At 37.1% G+C, this 11,762-nt stretch overlaps 1 pseudogene; it reads right to left on the bottom strand.

Annotated features, from left to right (window-relative positions):
* Positions 1 to 6,965: 6,965 nt before the first annotated feature.
* LOC120769849 lies at positions 6,966 to 7,139 on the bottom strand (annotated as a pseudogene).
* Between the last annotated feature and the right edge of the window lie 4,623 nt (positions 7,140 to 11,762).

The raw sequence follows: 11,762 nt of genomic DNA on the forward strand, positions 1-11,762 counted from the left end.
GAGCTGACGGCTGAAAAGGCAACGACAATAACAACATCTAGTTATGTACTCATGCTCTCCGGCCAACTCACCGTTCTATCAGAAAAAAAAATGAGTTGCAGCAACGCAAACAATGAGGCTAAAATGAAAACAACAAAAAATTTTGGTAGACCGACGCTGAGGATGTAGTTGTTATTTTCATTGTGCACATCCAGTTAACATCCCACAGTATTTCATTAGCATATCATATTCCGCCTGATTGCTACGTACTACATACATGGTCGGTGGATATTGAGTGTTGCTGTTGGCATGTTGAAGAAGCAGCCCATGATAGCATCACATGTGGAGCATATGAATTTATTGCCTTGCTGCATCTGCAACAGTGAAATACCGATTTTTGTTAAATCAGAAACTTTATGAAAAGAATGGACAGAAAACTGGAGGTATATATGTATGTATGTGTACACATGTTGAGATGTGTTGACGGCTGGACAGTTTGCTGGACAGTGATTGAAATGGTCGCCAAACTACTTAATACGAATTCAAAAATCCTGCTGAGTTCCATGGTGTTATGAATCTGAGCTTCGGACGCACTATATACAAGTTTGACCCTGGCATCACCTTAGGTCAAAGTTTATTATACCATAATACAATAGATTTTCGATACAAAAGTCTTATCTCTGGGTTGACGATTTCTCCAGTTCTCCTTAATTGTGTGTGCAATTCAGCAAGTCAGAGATTTTTTACCCAGTTTGTGCAAGAAGCAAAATAAGAAGAAGAAGTGAATAGTTCGACGTCTCCTTACAGAAAATAACTTATTATTTCTAACAAAAACTCCACCCATGTAACCAGCATGGAATCGAGATACGTGTAATTATACAAAATGCTCTTGAAACTTGATCGTAGCTAGCTTCCTCCGGGTGTGCCAAAAAATTTTAAAGAAACTTGAGTGAACTCTACAGACATTGCAAATCTATGAGTGAAAGCAAACTTTCAGCCCATCAGCCATTAGTTGTCTTTTTTTTTAGCCTAGCTTACTTAATTCTTAAGGTCAAAAGAACACTTACTTTTAAAACTTCAATAAATTCTTTAGGGAGTCGGTCATTCATGAACAAGTCGACGGTATGTTGCAAAACTACGCAGAGTTTCTTTGCCAGAAGATCCGTTAATGTCGTACATAGTGACAGTAGGACATTGCCTTTCAGTTCTCAAATTATTTCCATCGATAATTGCCACCTCCGTGAGCCCCTAACCGTTTCAAACATTTTGGCGTAAATATGTTCTTTCGAACTCAATGGGCAACTCTTCTTGCAAAGGTCATTCAAGATTATAATAGGCGAATCAGATCACTTCTTCAAGCTGCAACCTCGCTAAAAAAACTAAAAGCAAAGAAAGAAAGAAGAACTGGTAAGGCCAGTCAAAGCTGTAAGTCAGGAAATAAACTAATTACAAGTCATAAGAAACTCCTCAAACAATCATCTGGTATGACCTTATGGTTCTGAAAAAATCTGACAGTATTTTCTAAGACTTCACTAGTGTCATAATCGAACTGCCTGTGTCATAGTTAAACTCCGTAAATACTCATAAACATACCATACGGATTTCAAATACCCATTTGTTCGACTTTGAAGAGTAATATTTGTGCAACGCTAAGCTGACCGTTACACCACCATTTAAAAGCTGCTAGGGGTCAGCGACATAAGGGGTACTCGAATCAACGAGTTTTTCCTCGATCCACTGTTTCCACGACAGTTGGCTTTTCGAACCATACAATAAAAGTTAAATTGGTAGTTTTACTCAACTTATTTGAGGAATTTTTCGTATAAGTACAACAAAAATAAACAATTTCCACCAATTGTGTAATTCTTGAGATATACATATATCCCTTAAACGCATTGTTAACCACCAATAAAATTGTTTTTATTGAAAAATCAAATTCCATAAAAATTAGTAGCTGGTGTATAATGCAATCGACATCTAAGTTTAATGGTTAGAGAACCCTGCTTATAGGAATCAGTTTTTTAGAACGAGTTTCGAAACAAGTAAGTAAATTATGTAACCAAGACACTAACATAGTTCAAGCTCCACAATTAACTACATTTTTGAAATATGAGACGATTTCTGTAAAGTACCTTCCCTCCCCTCTTGTTACCGTTCTCTACCAAATTATTTTAGCACACGATTTTAAACTTACAAGCTGACTTATGCAAATCTAGCTTTTCACAACTTATGTTTACGTCACAATATACGAGTATGGAATACAAAAGTGTAATGACGTTGATTGTGGCTTTAGTGGTGATAGTAATAATTCAGTTGTTCCTGGTGTATACAAACCTACAGCGCCATATGGCATCCGACGTGCGTCAGCTCGATCATAGCTCGTTTGTATGTGAAATTCTGGATGCATCTAAACAATTCTGTTGTTCTTTTGGGTGGTAATCAAATGTTTTTGCTGCATTCAGCATTTCACTTACATAATAGAGCGTATCAATTTATTTTTGTACGACTGCAACTGTTATTCGTTGTTTCGGCATGCCTTTCTGGTTGCAGGGGTCGCATGTATTTGGCAAAAAAATGCTTCTATTCCAGTAATAAATTAACCAATGGCGAAGGCTAGTAGTCTATGTCAGCTGTAAAGATTGAAATATAGATTTTCAGATATTTTGCTTATTTGCCATATACATATGTATTATTTCTTTAGAAATTCACTCGAATAAAAATTGAGCTTCATACCTGTTTAAATGAGTTAATCCTCCCCCCTCACTCAACCTGGGAAGAACTGGCGCACCCTAATACGACAGCGCAATTCACCACAATTGAGAACATCACCCAGGAAGCGATCACCACACGACGACATCGCATGCCGCTAAACCAACAAAAAGGATTTGAATATTCGCCATATACACATTCTACAATTTGACCTATACAAGCCACGCATCAACAATCGCTTCATACTTTCGCTTCTACACTGCGCCGCGGATTTCCCACCTTTTTTTCATCGATCATTATCGTTCCGCCTGCGCCGACTTCAGCGATCCAATGCTTCTACCTATATACATTAGAGTGATTAAAAAAAAAATTTAAGAAAGGCTCTCCTAACATGAGTTCTTAATTGTAACGGGAAGGTCCTCCTACAAACAGTTTTCTATTTTTTCTTATTATCAAATAGAAAAATTTACATACATACATATATATATCTCAAGCCTTCCAACTACTTGAAAAAATATTTCCGTTCCTTAGATTTTTGTAGGAAATTGAATGCTCTACAAAAAGGTCTCATTATGATTTTTAATGGTGTAAGCACAAAGTGATAAATTGTTTTCAGGACATCTATTAAAACTCCTCAATACTCTGATCCTCAAATAAAATTTTTCACTGAATGTAAAAATTTGATCTTCATTTTTATTATGGTTGGCCTCGAAATTTTAACAAGTACATTTGAATAAATCTTAAATAAATTTTATTGAAAAATACACAAATTAATGTATTTTAATTATCTAATAAGGTAAGCTTTATAAAAATCGTAACTTTGTATTAGATTTCGTATCTAAACAGAAATGGCCTGCCTGTTTCGAATCTGAATAAGACGTATTTCAGATGATCTCAAATTAAGATTGTAAGTTAACAAAGTAGCTGCAATGCCTGGCCATACATCTACCAAAGCGATTTTTTGCTGTTATATTGTAAATACTTTGTCGGTTCCACATGGGGTGGCACAAAAAAAATACCTTGTTCATTAAAAACATTATGTATGTGAACACAAATGACTGCACCCTGGTAGTAGCTGTGTGATGCTATTAAGTTTTTTCAAGCAAAAAAGAATTTGATATTCCCGCGAAACTAATACGGCTGTGTAAACCGACGTTCAGCAACACCAAAAGCTCCGTCAGGATCGGAATCGCTCGATACCAAACGAGGTTTCAGACAAGGCGACTCTCTATCGTGCGACTTCTTCAATCTGCTGCTGCACTCGTCGCACTCGCGACTTGGCTGTCACGTCACTGTTGACAGTTATAACTTCGAAGTTGTAGATAACTTCGTCTATTTAGGAACCAACAATGTCAGCCTGGAAATCCAACGCATAATTGCTCTTGCCAACAGGTGCTACTTCGGACTGAGTAGGAATTGAAAAAAAGTCCTCTCTCGGACAAAATTCTATAAGTCGCCTAATTGCTGCTATATGGCGCAGAGGCTTGGACGATGCGAGCCGATGATCGACGTTACAGTTTTCGTTCTGGAAAATTTATGGTCCTTTGCGCATTGGCCACGGCGAATAGCATTCGATGGAACGATATACGAGATATACATTGATATAGGACAGCGAATTAAAGACAGCGGCTACGCTGGCTAGGTCATGTTGTTGAATGGACGAAAATACTCCAGCTCTGAAAGTATTGGACTCAGTACCCGCCGGGGGAAGCAGAGGGAGAGGAAAAACACCCAAACTGCTAAACAGCGAAAGAGAAGAACGACTGACGTGCTGTTGCTAACTCGGCTATAATCGCTTAAGCGGTGTCTAAGCTACTAAAGAAGAAGAGATTCTTTATCTGGTTGTCTGCTTTCTTAGTCACCTTCTAATTTCATTTGTATATAAAATCGCATGATTTGCAACCCGTGAATAGACATCTGTTTATTAAGGGTCAATTAAGTTTGTTTATACAGAGTATATTGAATATGTCACGAAGTTTTTAAAACGCAGACGGGAACTTCGAAGCGCCTATAAAAAATGTTGCAGAAATGCAAAGCTGTTATAATGGGTTAAAATAGTTTGTTGTTGTACAGATGGTAATTCAATTGTTCTCTGAATTGCTAGTTCAGTGTAAGTTAGTAGGCATTTGACATTTTAAAAATATTTCGTAGAAGAATCTCATGAATTTTTACACTATAACTGGGGAATCTAAAAACTAAGTCTTTGAACATTAAATTACTGGTATGCTTCCATGTCTTTATGTCTTACATCTTAAACTTAATTTATTTTCAGAGTAATTCCTACTAACGAATCCTGCAATACAATAATATACATATAAGTACATAAGTACAAGATGTGTTCCAAAGTAAACAGGACTTTAAAATCAAAAAAACAGAACAAATGGTTTTTTCCGCAAAACATTTTTTTTTTCAAAATAGTCTCCTTCAGCTTAAATACAGCTTTTTGCACGGCCCAAAAGCATGTCGAACGAGTGTTTTAGCTCGTTGGCCTGTATGGCTGCCAGTATGCCGGTGCAAGCCTTTTGAATCGCCTCTACGTCTGCATAACCCACTCCTTTCATGGGTAGATGCATTTTTCTGGAAAGAAAAAAGTTGTACGGTGCCATATGAAGTGTATACGGGGAGTGGTTACAAGAAACGCCAGCTTTCATCTTCGCGATATTTCGGCCGAACACGTCGAATACGACGTACCAAACGCTTCAAAACTCCAAGGTAGAATACCGTATTAAGGTTTTGGCCGAGTGGAGTAAATCTGTGTGGACAACACCCTGGAATCATAAAAACAAATCAGCATTGTCTTCACTTTTGACTTCTCCATGCGAGATTTTTTGGATTTCGTCACGTTTGGTCACAATATTGTAAAGGAAGTTTTTGTCCTTTTTGACCTCTTTAATGATGTCCTTCGAAAGTTAGATTCTGAGCAATTTTTGGTCGCAGTCAATTTGTGCGGAGCAAACGTGCACACACCTTTCGTAATCGATGTTTTGGAGTTGTCCAATTCCATTTCTATGAATTTCAATGATGATTTCGGCTGAGTTTTGATGAATTCATGCACTGTTTCGTTGGAATTTGTGGTGATCCACATGTTGATCGTAATTTATGTGCTCACGACCACTTTGAAAACGTTGAAACCACTCGTGCACTCTGCTACGGGATAGGCAATCATAGCCATAAACTTGTTTCATCAATTGAAACGCTTTGGTAAAAGTTTTACCAATTTTAAAACAAAATTTAATGTTGGCTCTTTGTTCGAAGCTCATTTCGCACCGATAACACAAACATACTGACACTTAAAACGCAATAACTTCACAAATTCTCAATGGGCAATCGATAATGATAGCAGATTCTAACGGATAAGTCGACATATAGATGGCGACACCAAATTACCTCCCCTAGTTTGCACGTACAGTACACTCTTTGTCAGACCAAGAATGTTTCTTTAGTTACCTTAATTCTCGTTTGAAAGCCGTTGCAGTGATGTGGTAAACGTTAAGCGATTCTGGTATTTAATTTTGAACTAAAGGCACCACATCACACACTATTGTATACTTCACCCCTTAACACTCTTCTCTGAAAGGGAAGGGAATATTGGTTGGCAAAAATATCCGCTGAGTTTCCCCGAGGTTGCCGATATCTAATAAATACCACTGTTTCAGGACGATGTCTGCAGTCTGACTTTTAATTTAGTGCAGTATGGGGAGAATTCAGTAGTATTGTTCAATAAGTTTTGTCGTATTGAAAAAAAAGGTGCGTGGAGTCCTTACAGCGCGGATGAAGTTATACTTCTTAGTTATATTCCAAGAAATGCATATCATTTTTGTATGAAGAAAACTAGAAAACTTAAATTCACATTTTATAAATTTATTATAATTTATTATCTCCCCGAGCATGCCTTTGCCAACAAATCGTCTTTTCGCGACGATGGCAAAAGCCAAAAATCATAAATTGCACAACTTTCTGGTGCTTCTCGCAAAAATCTGCGTCGATATGTATTCACGATCATACGTATACGCCACATACATACATATTTACGCATGTTTGTAAACGAAGCTGCTACAGCGGCAAGGGGTGACAATCGGCGGCCATTACTTTATATGCCATAGAAATTCTATTGCTACGAATATGGAAATGACAACGAAATAATGCAAATATGCATATTTCTAAAGGTCATTAATTTCTTTGAAGAAATGAATGATCCTGAGAAGTATAGTCTTAACTTTTCAACGGCCAACGCAGGGCATTATAACCAAAAGGAATTTATTCATTAAAATCACCACTCAGAAGTCGTTTTATCCGTTGTAAGCGAACGATTTTCGAAGAAACATCATTTCTAATATGCCACAAGACAAAATTAGAAATGAACTTCTTAAACCTCACGCTGTCAGATAAAACGATATACCTCGTCATAGATGAAGACTAACTACAGAAATAATCCTGTAAAGTATAGCCTTAATTTTTCAACGGCCAACGCAGGGTATTTCAACAAAAGCTCACATAAAATAGTTGAGAATTCGCAGAAATGAAAGACAAAGGAAAGAAAAAGCAGTATAACTTCAATAATGAACAAGCATACAAACATACATATGCGCAGCAGCAGCAAGGAAAGAGGTAACAATCGGCGATCCATTGTATATTTCTTTCGTGCATAACCAAACCATAATAAGTGTTGGTTGTAAGCGCTTGAAAAGTTACGACGAGCACGGAAGTAGGTTCGAATCCCAACAGAATTTATTTTTAATTGAATATGTCACCAACCAAAAATTCAAACATTGTTCTACAAAAACAACAACAGCATAAGCATGGCAACATTGTGTTGTTGGTAGAAAAGCCGAGCTGTGCCGAAAGAAACGAACAAACGATCACCGATTGTCACCGCTTCGCTTGCTACTCGAACATCTTCGCAGACAAGGTTGCGTAGATTCATATTGAGCAAGGTTGTGCAACCTGAATCTATCGCAACCTTTTCCGAACTCGTATAAGAAGTATAACTTCAAAAACACAATTTTATTATTCAAAATACATTTTTTTATTCAGTAGAATCCCAAATATGCTTCTAAAAGCCGAAATGACCTTTTCATTGGATGAAATACTCCCGCATACATTTTGAGGACTGGAAACAAATGGAAGTCGCTGGGGGCCAAGTCTGGTGAATACGGTGGATGCTCCAATAATTCGAACTTTAATTCATGGACTTAAGCCATTGTCAATATGTTCTTGTGACACGGTGCATGAAAAAGGACTTTTCCTTCTGAAAACTGGGCCTTTTTTTACGAACTTTTTCCTTCAGCTGGTCCAAAAGATTGCAGTAAGTAGCAAGTAATCCCTCAACCAAAATTGCTTTCACATCCCAAAATACTGATGCAATAACCTTCTTGGCCGATTTTCGGTCAAAGGAAGGCGCGTTTCGAAGCTGAACAACCAGGTTCACACCACTCTTTAGCCTCTTGTTTTGATTCACGATCAAATTCATTTTATCCTTTTTAAAACGCTCCAAATACGGCACATATTGTGCACACAGCTTTCTAAAACCCAAAATTCCACTTAAAATACACAGCCTAATGAGATATGTAAAGCCTCTCCTAAATTTCTGTCAGTCAATCGACGTTCTTACGAAACCATATCTTGTATTTTGGCTATGATTTCTGGTGCTGATGCGCTTTTTGGACGTCCTTCATGTGGATCGTCTTCAAGGCTTGTACGACCGCGTTTAAATTTAGCAACACATCTTTCTACTGTTTTGACTGTAGGTGAACAATCATTACACACTTTTAATATTCGTTCGTGAATTGCTACTAGGGGATTTCAACTATGGGTCTAAACCGGTTTCGAGATAGCAATTTAAAGGTTTTTAGTGATTATAAATTTTGTTTCTAAATTTTTTGAAATATCCGAATGAAATTTAATACAAAAGTGAATCACGATGTTATGCTATTTATTTATCTAAGTCATCCAACTATAAAATGCATAAGTCTCCCATATTATTCGGAATCTTTATTTTCCTATATAATACCTTTATTTAAAAACGTCAGAGCACATAATTAGAGAATTGTTGTCTAATATTTTCTCACAATGATAGTGGAAATAAAGACAAATTAAACAGCTCTAATGTACTATACATATATAAAACTGTCGATTATTCACAATCTCTTAGAATCGTCAGAGCTTCGCTGTTTTTTCAGAAGACGTTTCTGAAAACTTCGATGACGATCATTCTAGTACCGGTTAAACATTCCAATAAAACTAATGAAACGTTTTATTGGCTTTTTTCAGCCACATTATTTTAAATAAACAATGTTCAAGCCGAATTCAAGTTAGTTAAACGAGAAAAAAATTTATAACTTCATTTGGATCAGTCAGTTTGTGTGATAACAATTTCCTGTATTAGCCGATATCACCAGTTAAAACAAATCAGCAGATTATTCAGGCATGTGTATATATTTTATAGGGTTTGCATCATCGCATTTTCTCGGACTGTTACAAACTTCGCAGTATGCTTAATATACCCAGTTCAGGGTGTAACTACTGTTGTGTCGTTTTTGATTCAATGTTTATTTCGTCACTTAGTTCGAGTTCTGATCAAAAAGTTTACATTTTAAAACAACCTTATAATATTATAACGGGTGATCTAGATAGATATACTAGCCTTTAAAGCGTGAATCATGTCATGCTGTCATATTATTTTTGTTCAGTATTTTGTGACATTTCATCATGGAAAGACTTATACCTGAACAACTTTTAAAAATCGTTCAACTTTATTACAAAAGTTCAAGTAATGTAAAGAATGTGCTTCGCTCTAATTATGGTCAACATTACCGGCCTACTGAGCGTACTATTCGCAATATCACCTGCCATCTGAGACCTGGCAGTCATTATTGGATAATATTGCACCGAACCGACTATTTGATGCCCGAATTGAAGATTGAAGCTCGTAATCTCGGCAACATTTGGTTTCAACAAGGCGCCGTTAATTCCCACACATCGCATCAATCAATGGATTTGTTGTGGGAACACTTTAGTCAGCTCGTGGGAATATGTAAAATCTAAAGTCCAAGCGGACAGTCTTGCTTCGCTTCAGACCAGTTACTAGTCGAAATGCTCGAACGAGTCATCGAAAATTGAACTCAACGGATGGACCATCTGAGACATAGCCGCCGCCAACTTTTGAAAGCGATAATCTTCAAAATTTAACGAATGTCATTCGAATTATAATAAACCTTCTACATTAAATTTGAATTAACTGCGTGTTTGTTCGGTTCGCCGGACGAAAAATATAAACTACATGTTTTGCCTTCTTGTGAGTCTAAGTACACAGTATTTCCAAGCATGCAAGCAGAAGCTGGTCTGAGTTGCAAGGTTTTGTATAAGGATACAAGAGTCTTCGAAATCGAAGTCAGTTTCGAACTAAATATAGATTACGCCTTCTCATTTTCATGTTCATAGACTTTTAGATGTACACTCCAAACATATCGGAACGTTAAAGTTTCTTACAACGGTATTACTACTTCCCCAGTACTAACTACACACATCAGTATCAATCAAGTAAAACCACAAACACATGAAGAAATCTGTGAGTGCCACCTGTACCTAAACTTCCACACTAGCACATTATTGCTTCCTTGGTATCAACATAAGTGTAAAAAACTCAAACTCAATGAGCTGTGCAAGTTTACAATTACCGTCAGCGCTGTCATACTCATCACGCTGTTTCTTGCCTTTTTATACTCTCGCAACAATGTTGCTAAGGAGAGTATTATAGTTTTGTTCACATAACGGTTGTTTGTAAGTCCTAAAACTAAAAGAGTCAGATATAGGGTTATTTATACCAAAGTGATCAGGGTGACGAGTAGAGTTGAAATCCGGATGTCTGTCTGTCCGTCTGTCCGTTCGTCCGCCCGTGCAAGCTGTAACTTGAGTAAAAATTGAGATATCATGATGAAACTTGGTACACGTATTTCTTGGCTCCATAAGAAGGTTAAATTCGAAGATGGGCAAAATCGGCCCACTGCCACGCCCACAAAATGGCGGAAACCGAAAACCTATAAAGTGTCATAACTAAGCCATAAATAAAGATATTAAAGTGAAATTTGGCACAAAGGATCGCATTAGGCAGAGGCATATTTGGACGTAATTTTTTTGGAAAAGTGGGCGTGGCCCCGCCCCCTACTAAGTTTTTTGTACATATCTCGGAAACTACTATAGCTATGTCAACCAAACTCTACACAGTCGTTTTCTTCAGGCATTTCCATATACAGTTCAAAAATGGAAGAAATCGGATAATAACCACGCCCACCTCCCATACAAAGGTAATGTTGAAAATCACTAAAAGTGCGTTAACCGACTAACAAAAAACGTCAGAAACACTAAATTTTACGGAGAAGAAGGAAGCTGCACCCAGGCTTTTTTTAAAAATTGATGGGCGTGGCCTCGCCCACTTATGGATCAAAAACCATATCTCAGGAACTAGGATTTCAATAAAATTCGGTATATAATATTTTCTTAACACCGTGATGACATATAAGAAATATGGGTGAAATCGGTTCACAACCACACCTTCTTCCAATATAACGCTATTTTGAATTCCATCTGATGCCTTATCTGTATAATATATACATACATTAGGGACCAATGATGATAGCGGAATAAAACTTTACAAAAATACGGTATTTGAAAAATATGTAAATGACGTATAATGAAATCCCGATTATCACTTTATCATGCGAGAGTATAAACTGTTCGGTGACACCCGAACTTAGCCCTTCCTTACTTGTTGTTCTTGATTTTCTGACTCAATAGTGTCACCATCAGTAACATCGTCTTCATCAGCAGCATCAGCGTTGATGTCAATGTAATCTCCAAGCCCCTTTGCTTGAAACAAACCGGATAAGAAGAAGCGGACAAAGGAGTCTAAAAATTATTGTATTGGTGAAGCGGCAGTAATTACATCTTCTTGGTTTCAGTTTAATTTCGTCTCCACCTCAACAAAACCAATACCAAAGACACATTTGTGACTTAACTCTTTTGTTTTCCGACTTCTGCTTGCAGAGAAAGGGAGAAAGAGTTGTAAGTTTCCATTT

This window comes from Bactrocera tryoni, chromosome 2 (genome assembly GCF_016617805.1).
Source record: "Bactrocera tryoni isolate S06 chromosome 2, CSIRO_BtryS06_freeze2, whole genome shotgun sequence".
In the NCBI taxonomy this organism is placed as follows: Eukaryota; Metazoa; Arthropoda; class Insecta; order Diptera; family Tephritidae; genus Bactrocera; species Bactrocera tryoni.